This window comes from Canis aureus, chromosome 19 (assembly GCF_053574225.1).
Source record: "Canis aureus isolate CA01 chromosome 19, VMU_Caureus_v.1.0, whole genome shotgun sequence".
NCBI classification, from domain to species: Eukaryota; Metazoa; Chordata; class Mammalia; order Carnivora; family Canidae; genus Canis; species Canis aureus.
Window position 1 is genome coordinate 42,055,002 of NC_135629.1, and position 22,063 is coordinate 42,077,064.

The following is a 22,063-nucleotide window of genomic DNA, read 5'->3' on the forward strand; positions in this document are numbered from 1 at the left end:
ATGATAGTCACACACAGAGAGAGAGAGAGAAGCAGAGACATAGGCAGAGGGAGAAGCAGGCTCCATGCACCGGGAGCCCGACGTGGGATTCGATCCCGGGTCTCCAGGATCACGCCCCGGGCCAAAGGCAGGCGCTAAACCGCTGCGCCACCCAGGGATCCCATCTAGTGGCCACATTTTAAAAGGCAAACAACAACAACAACAAAACAACATGAAATTACTATGATTTTTAAAAGATTTTATTTATTTATTCATAAGAGATACACAGAGAGAGAGGCAGAGACACAGGCGGAGGGAGAAGCAGGCTGTCTATGGGGAGCATGACACCGGACTGGATCCCAGGACCCCGGGATCACGACCTGAGCCAAAGGCAAATAGATGCTCAACCAGTAAGCCACCCAGGGGTCCTGAAATTATCTTAAATGGATCTTATGTAGCCAAATATATCCAAAACGGTAATCAATTTTGTAATCAATTACCCAGTTTATAACCAATATAAAACTATGAATATTTTATTTTACATCTTTTTGGTACTAAGTCTCAGAAATCCGATGCGCATTGTACACCCACGGCACATTTCAACTTGGGCCAGCCACGTCATTTGCGGCCGGTGGCAGCGCGGCCCCGAGGAGCCCCACTGCCGCCGCCCAGTCGCCCCCCCAACGGCTCCTTCCCGCGACCTGGGGCCCGCGCCCCAGGCCCCGCCCCGCGCCCCGCCCAGGTTACGTCACAGAGCTCGCGGGCCCCGCGGGCGGGGAGGCCCGGGCCGGCCGCGTGTGCCCGGCCGCTCGCATCCTCCCTGCTTCAGGCACCCAAGTTCTGAAAGGAAGCGACGTCCACCACAGAGCCGCGGCCACGGTCGGTCTGCCCGCCCGCCGCCCGGGCGCGGCGGGCGGGAGGCGGTAGTCTGAAGCCCCCATGCGTCCCTCGCCCCCAACGGCCCTCCGCTCGCGCCGCTACCACGCCGAGGTCGAGGCGGCGGGGCCGCCGCCCATTGGCCCGCCGCAGCCCTTCGCCCGCCCCCTCGCCGGGCTCATTGGTCCGAGCAGCGGCGCCCGCGGGATAGGCGGCGGTGACGCCCCTCCCTCGCGCCGGCCCTCAAGAGGGCGACGAGGAAGCGGCAGCCTCCCTGCGCCCCGCCCCACGGGCTCGCTCGGTGGCTCCGGCTCCTCCCGACTTCTCCCGGCTCCTCCCGGCTCCTCCCGGCCCTCTCCCGGCTCCCTCCGGCTCCGGCTCCGGCGCAGCGGCCGCGGGTAGGTGCGGCGACAGGCGGGGCCCGATCGGAGGGGCGGCCTCCCCACTGTCCCGGGGGCTGCCCGCGCCGCGCCCCGCGGCCGCCCGGGACCCAGCGGGGCCCGCCTGAGGCGGGGGAGGGCGGTGGCCGGGGGCCTGGGGGACGCGGTGGCGGCCGGGCGGGGGGCCTGCGGGCGGGGTCTTCCAGGCTTCGGGGCGCTCTCCGGGGTGCCCTTGGGGCCAAGCGGGCTGAGAGGACCGCGGCTTCGGGCGTCTGGAGCGTGGGGCCGAGCGGCATGCCTCAGGCTCTGGATGGGGCTGCGCCCGCAGAGCGGGGGTCGTCTGCGGTCTGCGGCCCTGGGTGGGGCTCGGGGACGCAGGAGAACTCAAAGGTCATTCCGTGAGATTTAGGGGGGGTCAGTTGAGGTGGGGCTGATGTGAAGTGGCGTGCCCCGTCCGGGGTTACGGGCGGGGCTGAGGGGCGGTCCGAAGAACCGGGCCGCCGCCTGGGCTCCCTGCGAGCGTTCCCTCTGGCACTGTTGGGGGACTGGCGTTGTGTCTGGCTGCGGCAGGGCGGGCGAAGCCGTCGCGGCAAGGGTGGGGACGGGAGGATTGGGACAGGGACCTGGAGGGGGCAGTTGGGAACGTTACCCACAGCTGAGATTGTGATTTAGCACTTGGACCAGGTTTCTCCGCTAGGGTGTTGCCCGAGCTCTTTTTTTTTTTTTTTTTTTTTTTTGGTGAAATTACCTCGTGGGGGAACGTTGTTTTTTTTTTTTTTTTTTTTGCTTCCACCCAGGAACGTGTAAATTAAATACATTTGCTACTTTTGGGAAGAGGCAGTCATTATGCTTAGGTTTGTGTTTTAGGACCCAGACCCGGGTGTGAAACGTGCTTCTCGGGAAGGTTAGTGTTACCCAGCTTTCTCCTGGAAACCCCCTTTCTCCTTTCCCTCCTCTGGTTCAGTTACACTATTGCTCCCCAGGGCCTCTCGGTTCGCTCTCCCTGGCTGCATAGCATTGCAGTGTTTCTTGCTGTCTCTCTCTCTCTCTCTCTCTCTCTCTCTCTCTCTCTCTCCCGCCCAGTTTCCCTGCTGTTGTGCTTTTGGCAACTGCCTCTGCTCTTTCCCAGGGATGGTTGTGGCATTGCATCAGGGGATATTTGTGCTTGTAATTTGCTCACTCAGCCCAGGAAGAGGGAGAATAGTTTACTGCAGCGTTGGGAGGGGGGGGTGCCGTCAGCTCGGCTGGGTAGGCAGAGAAATGGGTGTGGTGAGGGAATACAGCTGCTCTAGGCCTATAGGGTAACACTGCCCAGTCATCAGCTCAAAGAGATTCAAAGAGCAGCAGCAACAGCTATTTTTATAAATCAGTTCTGAATCCAAGCTGAGCACATGGATTTAGAGTGAACAGTTGTCATGCTCTAACTATTACCGGCTGGGTGTTTGGTAGACAACATTGGAGTTGCTAAGCGAGAACCTTACAGTGCAGCAGGTACTTTACTTGAAGCTTTCTAACTTTGCTCTTCTCACCTTTCTGGAATGGGACATCTCTCTTCAGGGGGTCTTTCCAATGAAGTGGTTTGATGGTCCAGACTTCTCCTTTTCAGATGAAATGCTTCTACATCAGTGGTGGTCTTCCTCTCCAATTTGGCTTAAAAATAATAGAGCTAATCACCTTTTGAGCACTTGCCATCTTCCAGGCACCGAGTCGTAGGTATTTGTTTACAGATGGGGAAATTGAGACTGATAGGAATAAGGGGTCACACAGATAGTTGTGTGGCAGAACTGGCATCCACATCAAGGTCTCTCTGACCACCCCCCCCCCCCCAACAGTAGTTCAGAAACTGTGAAATTTTTGGTTCACACAGGGGTGATTTAAGCACTTGAGAATTTATTCATGAAAAGTAATCTCACCAGAGACTGATAAACCAGATACTAGTTTACTGACACTGAAAGTATAAAGTGCCCTGTACACAATTGGAATTAATTATCCACTGGCTAGTAAATCTTTGTTTCTGGGCAGACAAATCAGTAATAAAAAGGCAATTGATTATAGAATGGGGACTAAGGGCCCTGCATGTTCTTAGGGAATGTTTTCATCAAGTTACTGAATCCTAGTGAGTCTCCCATTTCCCATTGAAGAAATGCATACATTAATGTTTGACAGTGCTGGGAGGATTCTAAAAACATTTTCTCACTCCATCTCAAAAATTTTTAAATCATCTCTCTTTTTTTTTTTTTTTTAAGATTTTTATTTATTTATTAATGAGAGACACAGAGAGAGGCAGAGACACAGGCAGAGGGAGAAGCAGGCTCCAGCATGCAGGGAGCCTGATGCAGGACTCAATCCCGGGTCTCCAGGATCACACCCTGGGCCAAAGGCAGGCCCCAAACCACTGAATCACCCAGGCTGCCCTAACCATCTTTCATATATTTGTCATCTTAGCACATTTTTACCTGTGTTAAAATTCTCAAATTTGAAAGTTTACATATTAAAAAGTCATCTTCTTTTTTTTTTTTTTTTTTTTTAAGATTTTATTTATTTATTTATGAGAGACAGAGGCAGAAACATAGGTGGAGGGAGAAGCAGGCTCCTCTCAGGACTCTATTCCAGGACCTCAGGATCATGCCCTGAGCGGAAGGCAGATGCTCAGCCGCTGAGCCACCCAGACGTCCCAAAGTCATTTTCCATTGTTTGCTGACACTGAAGGAAGCACTTGGATTTTACGTCTAGGTGGCTTAGCTTTATTTTTATTTTTTATTGAGGATATGAAAACTTTTAATTAATCTCATACTCTGGCTTTAAGAGTAGGACAGGTTTCCCAGGATTGCTTGAAATGAATTGAGAGCTGGGAATGATACTGCCTTGTGTTTTTCATTTTGGTTATAGGGTGTGTGTGTGTGTGTGTGTATGTGGGTGTGTGGAAGTGAGTATTCCCTTGTGGGAAGAGGGGCTTGTGTGGTTTGAACCTCTCACCCACATCAAGATAGGTGACTTAGCTTTAGTCAGAATTAGTTCTTTTTTTTTTTTTTTAAGATTTATTTTTATTTATTTATGATAGACATAGAGAGAGAGAGGCAGAGACACAGGCAGAGGTAGAAGCAGGCTCCATGCAGGGAGCCCGATGTGGGACTCGATCCTGGGACTCCAGGATCGTGCCCTGGGCCAAAGGCAGACGCGAAATTGCTGAGCCACCCAGGGATCCCTCCCTTTTTTTTTTTTAAGATTTTATTTATTCATTCATGAGAGAGAGAGAGAGAGGCAGAGACAGAGACAGAGGGAGAAGCAGGTGCCATGCAGGGAGCCTGATGCCGGACTTGATCTTGGAACTCCAGGATCACGCCCTGGGCCAAAAGCAGGCGCCAACGGCTGAGCCACCCAGGCGTCCCAGAGAGAGGGGTCTTCCTGATTTCAGTGTCTTGTTCTTTTTACCGATTTTGTTTTTGAATTTTGTGATTCATCCTTTGTCTCTTGAAAAAAAAATTTTTTTTTTTTTTTAATTCATGAGAGAGAGAGAGAGAGGCAGAGACACAGGCAGAGGGAGAAGCAGGCTCCATGTAGGGAACCTGATGTGGGACTCGATCCTGGGACTCCAGGATCACACCCCGGGCTGAAGGCAGGCGCTAAACCACTGAGCCACCCAGGGATTCCCCTGTCTCTTGAAATTTTTGTTCTTGACCCTTCATATTTGAGGCATTGATTTTCTCTTTCCTCCTCTCTTTTTTTTTTTTTTAAAGATTTTTATTTATTTATTCATAGACTCAGAGAGAGGGCCAGAGACACAGGGAGAGGGAGAGGGAGAAGCAGACATCATGCAGGGAGCCCAATGTGGGACTCGATCCCGGGTCTCCAGGATCACACCCAGGCTACAGGCGGCACCAAACCGCTGCACCACCGGGGCTGCCCTTTCCTCCTCTTTCTACTCCTCTTTTCCTTCTCTTCCTTTTCCTTTTTTTCTTTCTTCTTTTTAAAATTATTATTTTCTTAAGTAATCTCTTCTCCCAACATGGAGCTCATGCCAAGAGTTGCATGTTCTGCCAACTGAGCCAGCCAGGTACCCCTCTTCTTTTAAAATTTAAAAAAAAATTTTTTTTTTTTTTAATGATAGTCACAGAGAGAGAGAGAGAGAGAGAGGCAGAGGGAGAAGCAGGCTCCATGCACCGGAAGCCCGACGTGGGATTCGATCCCGGGTCTCCAGGATCGGGCCCTGGGCCAAAGGCAGGTGCTAAACCGCTGTGCCACCCAGGGATCCCTTTTTAAAAAATATTAACCATGGTTAGTTGATGAGTAGGCTTTATTTTTCCTTAAAAAGCAAGAAAATCTGAGGAACATTTTGACCTAATGGAAGTCATCTGGTGGTTCATTTGATTTGGTCAATTTTAAAAAGAAACTGAGTAAATACCACTGATTTTACTTTGTTCTTATAAATGGCACTTTTAGAACCAGGTTCCTGGGGCAGCCCCAGTGGCTCAGTGGTTTAGCACCACCTTCAGCCAGAGGTGTGATCCTGGAGACCCGGGACTGAGTCCCATGTCAGGCTCCCTGCATGGAGCCTGCTTCTCCCTCTGCCTGTGTTTCTGCCTCTCTCTTTCTCTCTCTCTCTTTCTCTGTGTGTGCCTCTCATGAATAAATAAATAAAATATTAAAAAAAAAATAGAACCAGGTTCCTGTGGATTTACTGCTAGGAATGTGTTGAGGACAATTATGGTCAAGAAAGGGGATAAAGCAAACTGACATATATGGGGGATCATATTCATCACCCTTTTAGAGCTCTCTAGGGTTAATCTCTCAATACAGACTTGATGGGAATTGTTTTGTATGCCCTTAAATTTTTGTTTAATTAATTTATTTTTGGAGAGAGAGGGAGCCGGGGGTGGGGCAGAGGGAGAGGGAGAAGCATGTTTTAAGCATACTCTGTACTGAGTGCAGAGGGATTTGGGGATCAATCTCATGACCCTGTGATCTTGACCTGAGCTTAAACCAAGAGAAGAAGAGGAGGCTTGACCCACTCTGCCACCCAGGCACCCCTGTATGTCATTAAATTCTGAGTTCAAAAGTCAATTCGGCTTACTTTGGTGTTTCTTTACGTGGTAGTAAAGTTAAATTTTTTTTTTTTTTAAGATTTTATTTCAGAGTCTGTGCATTTCAAGGGGCGGGGGGGGGGGGGAGAGAGAGAGAGAGAGAGAGAGAGAGAGAATCCCAAGTGGACTCTGCCAGGCTCTATCTCATGACCCTGAGATCATGATCCAGTCTGACACCCAACAGACTGAGCCACCCAGGCAGCCTGAAAAGTTAGTCTTCTCACCATAAAACCTATCTTATCAGTTTGCATATATTTAAAGTTTTTTTTTGTTGTTGTTGTTTTAAGATTTTATTTATTTATTCATGAGAGACAGAGAGAAGGCAGAGACACAGGCAGAGGGAGAAGCAGACTCCCCATGGGGAGCCTGACGCGGGACTTGATTCCTGGGATCATGCCCTGAGCCAAAGGCAGATAGATGCTCAACCGCTGAGCCACCCAGGCATCCCTGTATTTAAATTTCTTTTAAATGTATTGCTTTTCTTCACTTTCTGACTTTGCAAGAAGGCAGTTTAAAAAATAATTTATTTTCAAATAATTCTAGATTTACAGAAGATTGTAAAAACATTACAGAATTTCCGTATAATTTTCCTAATGTTAACATCTTATATAATGATACATTTATTAAAATTGGGAAGTCAGGGGCATCTGGGTGTGGTTCAGTGGTTGGAGTGTCTGCCTTTGGCTCAGGTTGTGGCCCTGCAATCCTGGGATCGAGTTTTGCATTGGGCTACCTACCCATAGGGAGCCTGCTTCTTCCTCTACCTATGTCTCTGCCTCTCTTTGTGTGTGTCTCATGAATAAATAAATACAATCTTTTAAAAAATTAGGAAATCAATATTAGTTTAAGATTATTTTAACTTGGGGATCCCTGGGTAGTTCAGCGGTTTGGCGCCTGCCTTAGGCCCAGGGCGGCATCTTGGAGTCCCGGGTTCAAGTTCCGAATCGGGCTCCCTGCATGGAGCCTGCTTCTCCTCTGCCTGTGTCTCTGCCTCTCTCTCTCATGAATAAATAAATAAAATCTTTTAAAAAAGAAAAGATTACTTTAACTAGATTATAAGCTTTCCTCTCCTTTCCCTAATTTTTCCCCAGTGATAACCCTTTTTCTGTTACAGGATCTGATCCAGGATGCCACATTCCATTCAGGTGTCCTGTTTCCCTGGTTTCTGACAATCTGTGAAAGTTTCTTAGTCTCTCCTTGCCTTTCTCTCCTTGACACCTTTGAGTAGCAGTTATTTGCAGAATGTTTCTGAATTGGGATTTCTGGTATTTTCTCATGATTACCCTGAACTTAGGCATTTTGAGGGAGAGTACCATAGAGATGGTATGCCCTTTCTTGTTACATCATATTGCATATCAGGGGATACCTGATAGCAAAGTGACTTACTACTGATGTTAACGTTGATAACTTGATTAAGGTAATATCTACCTGGTTTCACTAAAGTGATTATTTTTCCATTTCCTTACTTTATTTGTTAGAAGCTAGAAATAAGTCACTAAGTCAAGCCCATTTCTGGAGGAAGGGAATTAAACTCTACCTCCTGAAGGGATCAGTATTGAAAAATTTGGGAGCCTAGGTTATTATTATTATTATTTTTAAGATTTTTATTTATTCATGAGAGACACAGAGAAAGAGGCAGAGACATAGGCAGAGGGAGAAGCAGGCTCCATGCAGGGAACCCGATGTGGGACCTGATCCCGGAATCACAACCTGAGCCAAAGGCAGATGTTCAACCACTGAGCCGCCAGGTATCCTGGGAGCCTATGTTAGAATCACCCACAGTAATGAATAAATATTTTGGGGAGGTTCTCTGAGGCTCTACAGAGATCTAAATTTCATCCACTAATTTTAGCATTCATGGATGAAATTTGCCTGCAGTGGCAATTGCTGTGTAACTGTAGTAGTGATTTTCTATATCCCTCATTCCTTCTACATTTATTATTTGGAATTCTGAGTAAGATTTGTACATGCCCCTCCCCAAATTTATTCATTTGTATCTGTATGGATTTATGAATACTTATTTTTTCCTTTGGGTTGTAATCCAATACAGTACTTTATTGCTTACATTCTTTTGGCTTTGGCCATTTGGCACTTATGTTCTTTTGATATGTTTCCCTTTTCTTTTTTTTCTTTTTCTTTCTTTCTTTTTTTTTTTTTTTTTTTGGAGCTTACTTTCTGGTGCTGCAAGATGCTCCAGCCTCATCTTGTATTTTCCTTGCCCCAGCCCCCAGAAAAAAAAATCATTTTTCCAAGGAGCCTTGGTTTCTTTTATTGGAGAAAAATATTTAGAAACTCAGATCTGGTTTCTAAATGAACTGGATGTACACTGCTACTGGGCTATCACTGCTTGTAGGTCGTCTTAGAGGGCAGACCTAGGAAATACCTGTTTGTATGCTGACCCAGGTTGACACATATCTATGTTTATTTCCATAGCTATCAGTATATAAATATGATGTGGTCATACTGGTCTCTCTGACTCTAGTCCAGTACCATAGATTCCTTCTAGCATTCTTTTCCTTGCTTATTTGTAACTTCTTTTTCTGACCCTGAGAAACTTGGCTCTTGTTATTTATATTTACTTAACTGTTCAACCTTAGTGTATATGTAAAGTAGGAGAATGCAGTTTTCATTATCACATAAATTTCCAAGGCATTTTGCAGTTAATTAATTTAAATTATACTCCTATAATATTGGTATTTTAAATTACTGTTTTTCAGTTTAAGTGGAGAGGTGATGTCATTTGCCCTTGGCCAAACAGGAAGTGAGTGACTACAGCTAGATTTGATGACCTATTCTCCCAGTGCTGTGCTTGATCCTAAGCAAAACAGTCTTCATTATCAGGTATCTTGACTAACAAGTCAACCTTTGTCCCTTCTTGGTAGGATTGCTCCTTTTAATTAAATACGTTTTTGGTTTTTAGATTTTTTTTTTTAAACTTTTGACCGGTTGACAGCAAGGATAATTCCTTTTCTGGAATTATTTTGTCCCACTTAAGTTTTTTCCAGACTAAACAGTTTTTCCCCCCAGCCACTTCTTATGAAGTGTGCTTTCTAAACCTCTTACTATGTTGGGCATCTCCTCTGGATGCGGTAGTTTGTCAGTTATGGTCTGATCCAGATACTGTATTTAGTCCTGGAAATAAGTGACTAAGGAATTCAAAATGACCCCTTCCCTTGGGGAGCTTACCACTTAGTTTCCACCCTTGCTGCTTTAAAATAATTCTTTCTTTTCATATCCACTTTCAGGGTTAGTTTATACTTGTCTGGCAGTAAGCTCCCCTCTAGGTCTTTTTCTCTAGAGCTGCGATTAACCCAAGTCTTCATTCTTGATTGGTTGATTTTCTGATTCTCTGTGTTGGACTCTTTTTACACTCCTATTTTCTTTCTATAAATCCAGTTTCTGTCCATTGTTCCAGAGGAGGCATTTTGGTTCCTATTATCCTGTGCCTTTGTTACCCTTCCTGTGTCTATAATTTTGATACGGTTTTTTTTTTCTATATTTTGACTTGAGTTGATTAAGAAAATATTCACCTAGAGAGTGCCAAGATCAGATCTTAGTAGTGTGTAATTAGAGATAAAACTTAATACTTTATTTTCTCCTTACTTCTGACTGGTATTTCCAAAGATTTTGGTTCTGATTTTCTGCTATAGTTTGTGTGCAAAATTACAATTAAAATATTTTACATCTGGGCAGCCCCCGTGGCGCAGTGGTTTGGCGCCGCTTGCAGCCTGGGGTGTGATCCTGGAGACCCGGGATTGAGTCCCATGTCAGGCTCCCTGCGTGGAGCCTGCTTCTCCCTCTGCCTGTGTCTCTGCCCCTCTCCCTGTGTGTCTATGAATGGATAAATAAAATCTTAAAAAAAAAATTTTTTTTACATCCTTTTTTTTTTTAATATTTTATTTTTAAGTAATCTCTACACCCATCGTGGGGCTTGAACTTACAACCCCAAGGTAAAGAGCTCAGTTAAGCATCAGACTTTTTTTTTTTTTTTTTAAAGATTTTATTTATTCATGAGAGACACAGAAAGAGAGGCAGAGACATAGGCAGAGGGAGAAGCAGGCTCCATGCAGGGAGTCCGATGTGGGACTCGATCCTGGGACCCCGGGATGATGCCTTGAGCTGAAGGCAGACACTCAACCATTAACCCACCCGGGCATCTCAGCATTGGAGTCTTGACTTCAGGCCAGGTCATGATCTCAAGTTGTGAGATTGAGCCTGGGTGGGTTAGGCTCTGAGCTCAGTTAGAAGTTGGTTTGAGATTTTCTCCCTCTCCTTCTGCCCCTCCTGCACTCGTGAGCTTGCGTGCACTTGTGCGCGCGCTCTCTCTCTCTCTTTCTCCCTTTCTCTCAAATAAAATCTTAAAAAAAAAAAAAAGTTGCATGCTTTAGCAACTGAGCCAACCAGGTGCCCCTAAAATATTCTACATCTTAAACTCTGAAGACATAGCTAGTTCATTTGTTCTTTTCTTTCTTTCTTTTTTAAGATTTATTTATTTGAGAGAGTGAGAGGGAGATTGCTGAGCGTGGAGCTGAAGTGGGGCTCAATCTTATGACCTTGAGATCATGACCTGAGCCAAAATCAAGAGTTGAATGCTTAACTGACTGAGCTACCCAGTGCCCCTCAGCTAGTTCTTTCTAATGGTAGTTATTGATTATTGATTGAAGTTAAGTTATATAATTATGAAAAGTACAAGTTCTGACTTATTCACATGTAAAATGCCTTCTATTTCATTATCTCTCCACTCATACGTGTTGAAACTGTTGTGGAAAAACTTAAAGCTTTTGGGGAGTATAATTTATGGAATGAAAAATTTAGGGGAGATTGAGGATAGTGGTCAGTGGGAATGGAAGTTAGAGCCGCTTAAGAAAAATGTTGCTTCCTAAAGTGACTCCCCTCTCTGAGCTCAGTTTTTGTTAAACTGAGATTCCTTTTTTTTTTTTTTTTTAACTATCTGAAATTCTTGATCAGATGTTCATTTGGGTTATCCCATTTTCTCTGTGAGGAATAGAAGTACACTAGGAGTATTCCAGAGAGCCTTTAATCATCATGTTATATGTAGAACATATTTTCTTTGAAATAATTTGTATTAGGATGCAAATATTCCTTTGGGTGTTGGTAAGTATTTTCTTTCCTTTTTTCCTCTCTCTCTCTCTCTCTCTCTCTCTTTCTTCTTTATAGGTAAGTGATTTCTGAGTTTAGGGAAGAGTGGGTAAAGGGAGAGGGTGGAGAGTAAGACCGACTTACAGACGTTTTTCCCTTGTATCAAGTCAGGTATCAGCTTTAGAAAACCTTTTTGATATTTTTCTTAGTATGGTCAAGTATTCCTCTTTGGTATTTTCACCAATATATATCTTTGGGCATATGTTATTCCATATTAAAAAGATTAAGTTAAATAACATACCATAAAATTTACTATTTATCTATTTATTTATTTATAAAAATTTTTTATTTGTTTATGATAGTCACACAGAGAGAGAGAGAGGCAGAGACATAGGCAGAGGGAGAAGCAGGCTCCATGCACCGGGAGCCCGACGTGGGATTCGATCCCGGGTCTCCAGGATCGCGCCCTGGGCCAAAGGCAGGTGCCAAACCACTGAACCACCCAGGGATCCCCAAATTTACCATTTTAAAGTGTAGAAGTATAGAGTATAGAAGTCATTTTGGGTTTTGTGTATTCAAAGTATTGTGTAATCATTACCACTATATAATTCCAGAACATTTGCATCATTCCCAAAAGACATCCCAAACCCATTAGCAGTCACTTCCATCCCTCCCCCCCCCCCCCCCGCACCTCCAATCTCTGTCAACCACAGCTCTAATTTCTGTCGCTGGATTTGCCCATTCTGGGCATATCCTATAAATTGAATCATATAATATGTAGCCTTTTTTTTTTTTTTAAAGATTTTATTTATTCATGAGAGGGAGGTAGAGACACAGGCAGAGGGAAAAGCAGACTCTCTGTGCAGAGCCTAATGTGGGACTTGATCCTAGGAACCCAGGATCATGACCTGAGCCAAAGGCAGATGCTCAACCATTGAGCCTCCCAGGAGCTCCATATATAGCCTTTTGTATCTGGATTTTTTCATTAGCATGTTTCCAAAGTTTGTCCATGTTGTAGTCTGTATCAGTACGTCATTTTTTTTTCTTGAAGATTTATTTGAGAGAGAGAGGGAACACTTTCATGCAGGGAGGGGTAGGGGTAGAGGGAGAGAGAGAATCTCAAGCAGACTCCCCACTAAGCACAGAGACCAGTGTGGAGCTCAGTCTCATGACCCTGAGAAGAGTTGGGAGGCTGAACTGACTGAGCCACTCAGGCACCCCAGTACTTCATTCCTTTTTGTGGATGAATAGTACTCATTGTATGGGAATATACCATATTTAGTTTATCCTTTCATAGGTGGGTTGTTTCCACTTTTTAGCTATTATGAATAATGCTAGTGTGAACTTTTTTTTGAGGGAGGGAGAGAGAGAATCCCAGGCAGGATCCACGCCCAACACAGAATCCAGTCTCATGACCCTGAGCTAAAATCAAGAGTCAAATGCTTAACTGACTAAGCCATTCAGAAGCCCGAATGCTGCTGTGAACATTTGTGTATGACTTTTTTTTTTTTTTAAGATTTTATTTATTTATTCATGAAAGACACACACACACACACAGAGGCAGAGACACAGGCAGAGCAAGAAGCAGGCTCCATGCAGTGAGCCCGATGTGGGACTCGATCCCTGGTCTCCAGGATCACACCCTGGGCTGAAGGCGGCGCTAAACCACTGAGCCACCCAGGCTGCCTTGTGTACGACTTTTTGTGTGGACATATGTTTTTTTCATTTTTTTAAAAAAATATTATTTATTTGAGAAAGAGGGCACAAGTAGGGGAGGGGGAGGGAGAGAGAGAGAAGCAAACTCCCCATTAAGCCAGGAGCCCAACTCAGGGCATAATCCCAGAACCCTGGGATCATGACCTGAGCCGAAGGCAGATGCTTAACCGACTGACCCACCCAGGTGCCCTTATATGTTTCTGTTTCTCTTGGGTATATATCTAAGAGTGGAATTATTGGGTCATATGGTAATTCTATGTTTAACCTTTTGAGGAACTGCCAGACTGCTTTCCATACTGGTCACACCTTTTTATGTTCCCATTAGCAGTATATGAGGGTTCCAGTTCTTCCACATCCTTACAAACACTTGCTATTATATGTCTTTAAAACTCTGTTTTTAGGGATGCCTGGGTGACTCAGTGTTTGAGCATCTGCTTTGGCTCAGGGTGTGATTCTGGAGATCCGGGATCGAGTCCCACGTCGGGCTCCCTGTGAGGAGCCAGTTTCTCCCTCTGCCTATGTCTCTGTCTTCTCTCTGTGTCTCTCATGAGTAAATAAATAAAAATCTTTAAAAAAAAAATCTTAAAAAAATTTTTTTTTATTATATACCATTAAATGGATATGCCATATCCATTGATGTGTTTTTATTCTGAGATAGTTCTAAACATTTCTCAGTTATCATTTATTGCTTGGGCTTGAAATGATTCCTCCAGATTTATTAATTATTGCTCACTGGTCAGTTCTGATGGTCTCTCCTTCCTTCCACTGTTATTTTTTATTATCTTAACTATTTGACCCCTTTTACCTATTTTTCCCCACCCACCACTTCTCTGCCTCTGGTAGCCACCAATGTTATATGTCTTCATTTCCATCCTAGTGGGTGTGAAGGGATACATCATTGTGATTTTGATTTCCCTGATGACTAATGTGCTTATTGGCTATTTCTAGATAATATTTGAAGAAATGTGTATTAAGATCCTTTCCCCATTTTGAATTAGGTTCTTTGTTTTCATTTTTGAATTTTAAGTCTTTAGATACAAATTCCTTATCAAATTCATGATTTGCAAATATTTTTGCAAATATTTATTCTGTGGGTTTTCTTTTTTATTTTCTGACTTTCTAATTTGGATGAAGGCCACTTTATCTGTTTTTTTCTGTGGTTGCTTGTACTTTAGGTGTCACATCTAAGGATCTCTAGCCTAATATAAAATCACAAAGATTTATGCCTGTTTTTCTTTTACAGATTTGGTAGTTTTAGCTGTTACATTTAGGTTTTGGGTGCATTTTGAGTTATTTTTTTATATATGGTGTAAGGTAGGGGTCCAAATTCTTTATTTTTTTTTGCATGTGGATATCCAGTTCTTGTACCATTTGTTGAAAAGACTTTTCTTTTTCCATTGAATTACTTGACACTCATTTTTTTTTCTTCTATAAGATTTATTTATTTTGAAATGAGCATGCATAGGAGTTGGGGGAGGAGCAGAAGGGGGGTAGAGAGAGAGAGAGAGAGAGAAGCAGACTCCCTGCTGAGTGTGGAGCCCCACACACAGCTCAATCCCTCAATCCCACCTCAATCCCATGACCCTGAGATCTGTCTGGGGCCAAAATTATGAGTTGCGTGCTTAATTAACTGAGCCACCCAGAGGTGTTTTGGCACTCATTTTGAAAGTTTGTTGACCTTAGGTGTTGGGATTTTTTTTCTGCATTCTCAGTTCTGTTCCATTGACTTACATGTATGTCCTTGTGCCAGTACCACACTGTCTTGTTTACTGTAGACATTGTAGTATGTTATGTTTTGAAATCAAGAAGTGTGAGTTTGCCAACTTTGTTCTTCTTTTCAAAATTGTTTTGTCTATGCTGGATCCCATTCATTTCTGTATGAAGTTTAGGATCAGCTTGTCAGTTTCTGAATAAAAGGCAGTTAGGATTTAGACTAGGACTGTATATTTGTAGATTAACTAGGAGCATATTACCATCTTTGACAATGTTAAGTCTTCCAATCCATGAACATGGAATGTCTTTATATTTGTTTATGTCTTCTTTAATTACTTTCAATAAAGTGTTGTAGTTTTCAGTGGTTAAGGCTTGCACTTTTTTGATTAATTTTTTTGCTAAGCACTGTATTCTTTTTGATGCTGTTGTAAATGGAATTGTTTTCTTAATTTCCTTTTTATGATTGCTAATTGCTAGTACATAGAAATACAGCTGATTTTTTTGTATATTGATCTGGTGTTCTGCAATCTTGCTGAACTTATTACCTCTAATAGGTTTTTTTTTTTTTTTTTTTTTTTTAAGATTTATTTATTCATAAGAGCTACAGAGAGAGAGGCAGAGAAGAGCAGAGGGAGAAGCAGGCTTCTCACAGGAGCCTGATGTGGGACTCGATCCTGGATCCTGGGATCATGACCTGAGCCAAAGGCAGACACTCAACTGCTGAGCCACCCAAGTGCCCCCCTCTAATAGTTTTGTATATGTGTGAATTCCTTTTTAAAAATTTGTATGTAGAGGATCCCTGGGTGGCTCAGCGGTTTAGGCCCTGAATTTGGCCCAGGGCGCAATCCTGGAGTCCCGGGATCGAGTCCCGCGTCCGGCTCCCCGCATGGAGCCTGCTTCTCCCTCCTCCTATGTCTCTGCCTCTCTCTCTCTCTCTCTCTCTCTCTCATAAATAAATAAATCTTTAAAAAAATTTGTATTTATTTTGGAGGGAGAGAATGAGAGCATTGGGGAGGAGGGGCAGAGGGGGAGGGAAAGAGAATCTCAAGCAGATTTCTGGTGAACAAAGAGACTAATGTGGGACTTGATCTCACAATGCTGATATCAAAACTTTTTTTTATATCAAAACTTTTTATTTATTTTTTATTTTTTTATTTTTTTATTTTTAAATTTTTATTTATTTATGATAGTCACATAGAGGGAGAGAGAGGCCGAGACATAGGCAGAGGGAGAAGCAGGCTCCATGCACCGGGAGCCCAACGTGGGATTCGATCCCGGGTCTCCAGGATCACGCCCTGGGCCAAAGGCAGGCGCCAAACCGCTGCGCCACCCAGGGATCCCTATATCAAAACTTTTTAAAAAAGAATTTATTTATTCATGATAGACACACAGAGAGAGGCAGAGACACAGGCAGAGGGAAGAGAAAAGCAGGCTTCATGCAGGGGGCCTGATGTGTGGGACTCGATCCCAGGATTCTGGGATCATGCCCTGGGCTGAAGGCAGGCGCTAAACCACTGAGCCACCCAGGGATCCCCTGATATCAAAACTTGAGCCGAAATAGAGTCAGATGCTCAACCAAAGTTAATACCCAGGTGTCCCTTCCTTTGGATTTCTGCATCTTTTTTACTTATATATGCGTTTCCACTGGATTGAGATCCTCTTGAAGTCAGAGACTGTCTCAGAGTTCATTTCTTTTTCTCTATTACCAAATGTGTATTCAATTAATCCTGGCATAAAAATGCCAATGAATTCATTATAGTGCAGGGTCCTAGAAAATGGCACAGAGGGAAAGTGGAGCATTGTTCAGACTGTTTTACCTCTCATAAATTGTTTTCTGAAGTCCAAAAAAGTTAAATCATCTTACTTCTATGTCTCCTTCTCTGTAGAATTGCCTCTAGTTACCCTTTGTTACTGGAACTCAGAATAGTTTGCTGTGTGTTGGAATAGGAACATTAATTTGATTTTATGTATTCTCTAGGGAAATATGTTCTGTCCTCATTCACAGAATAGGTCTTTCATGAACATAGGAGTACTTAAGATAATGTGATTGGCTATGTTGGTTGTTAATTTTGTGTTCACATTATTTCTTGGATAAACTTAAGCTCACTCATTTTCATTTCCCTCCTTATCACTAAATCATAGACACAAGGGAGACAAAACATTGGCTGTTAAAGTATAGTACCTGACCTGTTGTCTTTGTTACTGTTCTGTTTACCTTTCATTAGTAGACATGGAGAAATGCTTTTTAAAAGCATCCTGTTCTTCAGAAAAGAGAAGAGTAGCCAAATGATATTATTATTATTTATTATTATTATTTTTTATTTATGATAGTCACAGAGATAGAGAGAGAGAGAGAGGCAGAGACACAGGCAGAGGGAGAAGCAGGCTCCATGCACCGGGAGCCCGACGTGGGCCAAAGGCAGGCGCCAAACTGCTGCGCCACCCAGGGATCCCGCCAAATGATATTAAAATGATTTCCTGAAGAATAAATTCTCAGTGTAGTAGTAGATTGGCCATAGCAAAAGTAGTGGTGAATAATACATGTAAATTCTGGGGTCTCTGAAAAATTTCTTCTTTTAAAATATTTTATTTATTCATTTGAGAGAGAGAGAATGAGAATGAGCTGGGGGTGTGGGAGGGAGAGGGAGAAGCAGACTCCCCATTGAGCAGGGAGCCCAATGCGGGGCTCAGTCTCAGGACTCTGAGATTATGACCTGAGCCAAAGGCAGACACTTAACTATCTGAGCCACCCAAGGGCCCCTAGTAAGAATTTAGTGCCATCAGCAGTCAGGATAATTATGGTGGCTAGCCCAAGTTAGAAATTTGTGGAAGTAGCCATAGGCTGTATGGTTATGTGGTTGAGGAAACCAAGAGTATGTAATTGTTCCTTCTTTTTTTTTTTTTTTTTTAAAGATTTTATTTATTCATGAGAGAGAGAGAGAGAGAGGGGCAGAGACACAGGCAGAGGGAGAAGCAGGCTCCATGCAGGGAGCCCAACGTGGGACTCGATCCCGGGACTCCAGGATCATGCCCTGGGCCGAAGGCAGGTGCTAAACTGCTGAGCCACCCAGGGATCCCCTGTAATTGTTCCTTCTGTAATCCATTTCTCAACACTAGTAGCAAAATATAGCCACCCAGGTGTCCGAAAGGGAAACCTTTTAGGTCATTAATTGAAGTTCATATTTCTCAAATTTCTCACAGTTGCATTGCCCTATCAATTGTGAATTTGATTTCATAATAGTAGTTTTTGTATATCTTATTTTTTGTAGGGAACTTTATTAAAATGAGAAATTTCAGATCTGTCACAGAAGTTGAAATTGGTATAATGAAATGAACCCCATGTACTGAACACTTCTATTTATTTTTAAAAATACTTTCATTAAAAAAAAATAAAAAAAAAATAAAAATACTTTTATTTATTTATTTGAGGGAGAGAGAGAATAAGTGGTGGGGAGGGGCAGAGGGAGAGAGAGAAGCAGGCTCCCTGCTGAGCAGGAAGCCCAGCATGGGGCTTAATCCCAGGACCTGGTGAGCATTACCTGAGCTGAAGGCAGATGCTTAACTGACTGAGTTACCCCAGGTGCACCTTGTCTTTATTTTTTTATTTTCAATTTTTTGAGGGAGTGAGAGAGGAGCATATGTGTGAGCAGAGTGGGGAAGGGGGTAGGAGGAGATAGAGAGTCTTAAGCAGACTCTACATGCACCTTGGAACCTGATGCAGAGTTTTGTCTCACGACCCCGAGATCATCACCTGAGTCAAAGTCAAGAGTTAGATGCATAATTAGCTGAGTCACTCAGGCGTCCCAAGAACAGTTCTCGTAATCATCAATCTATGACCAATTTTGATTCATCCATATCCTGTTTTCCCCCCAACCCTTCTATACTGGATTATTTTGAAGCAGATCCAAGACACCATCTTATCTATAAATACTGTGGGATGTGTCTTAAAAGATAATACTTGTGTTTTAAGTATAATCACAATCACTGGAGAGCCTTTAAATTTGATAAAAATAGTTAATATTCAGATGTTTCTTTTCTGTTTCATAGATGTTTTTACAGCTGATCAGTTTGAGTACGATGCAGACAAGGTTTTCATTTGGTTGATGGGTCTCTTCAGTCTCCTTTAACAGGATCTACATATCTCTTTTTCTTTGCTTCTTTTATATTGAAAAAATAAGTTATTTGTCCTGTAGAACTTTTCACAAGCTGTATTTTACTGCTTGCATCTTGGTGTTGGCATTCAACATGTTTCTCAGTTACCTATGTATTTCTTGTAAACTTTAAATCTCTAAGAGGTCTGATTTTTTTTTTTTTTGGCAGGATGCCTGCCTCATTCTTAATTTCCATTCTAAGAAAATCATTAAATGTGATGGAGTTCATGAGAAAATATCATTTAAGCTTGTGAGTAATGAGATATGGAACTGCTTTATAGTATTGATAATAGTATATTATAGCATTTTAGTTCTTTTTTTTTTTATTTTTTTATTTACTTATGATAGTCACAGAGAGAGAAAGAGAGAGAGAGAGAGGCAGAGACACAGAGGGAGAAGCAGGCTCCATGCACTGGAAGCCCGATGTGGGATTCGATCCCGGGTCTCCAGGATCGCGCCCTGGGCCAAAGGCAGGCGCCAAACTGCTGCGCCACCCAGGGATCCCAGCATTTTAGTTCTGAAGGAGACTAAGTTCTACCAGTTTTGGACTTTTCTTGGCAAGATAAACATGAAGAATATTGCTGAATTCTTCTTCTTTTTTCTTCTTCTTTCTTCTTTCTTCTTTCTTCTTCTTCTTCTTCATTTATTTATTCATGAGAGACACAGAGAGAGGCAGAGACATAGGCAGAGGGAGCAGCAGACTCCTCACAGGGAGCCCGATGTAGGCTGGGACTCCAGGGTCATGCCCAGAGCCAAAGGCAGACTCTCAACCGCTGAGCCACCCAGGCGTCCCCACTGAACTCTTCTATTTAGCAGTTTGTGGTACTCAGATTGGAAGGTGGTGGGGGTACAGATGAGCCAGTTCAGCTTGTCAGAGAATGCTGATCTGTATAGAAACAGTCTCTAGATATCTTAAAAGTCTAAAAAAAGTGATACAGAACATGAGATTTGACATCTGTCCTGTGAATTCTTAAAGACTACACGTGTCTTTTTCTGAATAATCTTTTATTGTACTTGTTCCAATGGGAATATGGGAAATTTGGAAAATACAGATAAATATCAAGATAAAAAATCATTTGACACCTGGGTGGCTCAGCAGTTGAGCGTCTGCCTTTGGCTCAGGGCGTGGTCCTGGAGTCCTGGGATCGAGTACTACATCGGGCTCCCTGCATGGAGCCTGCTTCTCCCTCTGCCTAAGTCTCTGCCTCTCTCTCTGTGTTTCTCATGAATAAATAAATAAAAATATTTTTTTAAAAAAAGAAAACTATCTCTCAGAGATAACCACTTTAACAATTGGGCATATTGCCTTACAGTCTTTTTCTTTTAGGTATATACATTTTTTACTTAGATGTTCTTGCTGATAATTTTCTGTTGCTTTTTAGAAACTTAAGATCACATGATTTCCTGTTATTAAAAGCTATTTAATCTTTCTTTTTTTTTTAAGACTTTATTTATTCATGACAGACACAGAGAGAGAAAGAGGCAGAGAGAGACATAGGCAGAGGGAGAAGCAGGCTCCATGCAGGGAGCCTGACGTGGGACTTGATCCCCGGTCTCCAGGATCACACCCCGGGCTGAAGGTGGTGCTAAACTGCTGGGCCACTGGGGCTGCCCCTCTTTTTTTTTTTTTTTTTTAATTTATTTTTGAGAAAGAGAGCCTGCAGGTGAGCAAGTGTGAGGGAGTGCAGAGGGAGAGAGAGAATCCCAGGCAGACTCCCTGGTGAGCACCGAGCCCAATGCAGGGCTCTATTTCATGACCCTGAGATGATGACCTGAGATGACCTGTGCTGAAATCAAGAGTCGGATGCTTACTGACAGTGCCCCCAAAGCTATATTTTATCTTTAATGGCTGCATAATGCTGCATCATATGGACAGGTTTTTATTTACTTAAGGTTTCTCTTGTTATTGCATATAGACTTTTTTTTTCATCTTAGGCTGTTTTTATGTGTAAATCTGTTTATATTTCAGATTTTTAAAGATTTTATTTATTTATTCATGAGAGGGACACAGAGACAGGCAGAGACACAGCAGAGGGAGAAACAGGCTCCATGCAGGGAGCTTGATGTGGGACCTAATCCTGGGTCTCCAGGACCAGACCCTAGGCTGAAGGTGGCGCTAAAACGCTGGACCACCGGGGCTGCTCTATATTTCAGATTTTTATAATGATAGATTCTTTTGTTTAAAAACAAATGTATTGGGATGCCTGGGTGGCTCAGCGGTTGAACGTCTGTCTGCCTTTGGCTCAGGGCATGATCCTGGATTCCCAGGATAGAGCCCAGCATTGGGCTTCCTGCATGGAGCCTGCTTCTCCTCCCTCTGCCTGTGTCTGCCTCCCTTTCTGTGTCTCTCATGAATAAATAAAATCTTTAAAAAAATGTCTTGAGATATAATTTACACAACCTAAAATTCACACTTCGTTTTTTTTTTTTTTTAACGTATTTACTAAGTCTTTCCACGATCACTGCTATCATAATTTTTTTTAAGGTTTTCTTTTTTTTTTAATTTTTATTTATTTATTTATGATAGTCACACACACACACAGAGAGAGAGAGAGAGAGAGAGAGAGAGGCAGAGACATAGGCAGAGGGAGAAGCAGGCTCCATGCACCGGGAGCCTGACGTGGGATTCGATCCCGGGTCTCCAGGATTGCGCCCTGGGCCAAAGGCAGGCGCCAAACCGCTGCGGCACACAAGGATCCCTGCTATCATAATTTTTTAAAAAAATTATTTATTTATTTTGGTGAGGTAGAGAAGCAGAGGGAGAGGGGGAAACAAGCGGACTCCATGGCCGACATGGGGCTCCATCTCTCCACCTTGAGATTAATGACTGGAGCCAAAACCAAGAGTCTGAGCCTTAACTTACTATACCACCCTAGTGCCCCGCCCCCCCCTATCTAATTTTTGAGTATTTCTTCACTCCAAAAGAAACTTTGTATTCATTAGCATTTCCCTGCTTTCTTCCCCCAAGCCCTGGCAATCACTAGTCTTTCTATTACAGATTTGCCTATTCTGGCCATTTCATAGAAGTGGAATTATAATAGATGGCCTTGGGATCCCTGGGTGGCGC

General features: G+C 43.2%; 1 protein-coding gene across 25 annotated transcripts in view; it reads left to right on the top strand.

Moving 5' to 3' along the window:
* The first annotated feature begins 752 nt into the window (after positions 1-752).
* The window catches only part of MAP4 (microtubule associated protein 4), a 204,940-nt gene continuing 183,629 nt past the window's right edge, over positions 753-22,063 (top strand). For 9 of the 25 annotated variants that reach the window (XM_077859047.1, XM_077859048.1, XM_077859049.1 and 6 more), the window contains exon 1: positions 1,071-1,253. The gene's annotated coding sequence lies outside the window, so the exon portion shown is untranslated. Of the gene's footprint in view, positions 859-1,069; positions 1,254-9,033; positions 9,158-22,063 lie in introns of those variants that run through there. The other 16 variants (XM_077859066.1, XM_077859068.1, XM_077859069.1 and 13 more) reach the window with 7 other exon arrangements.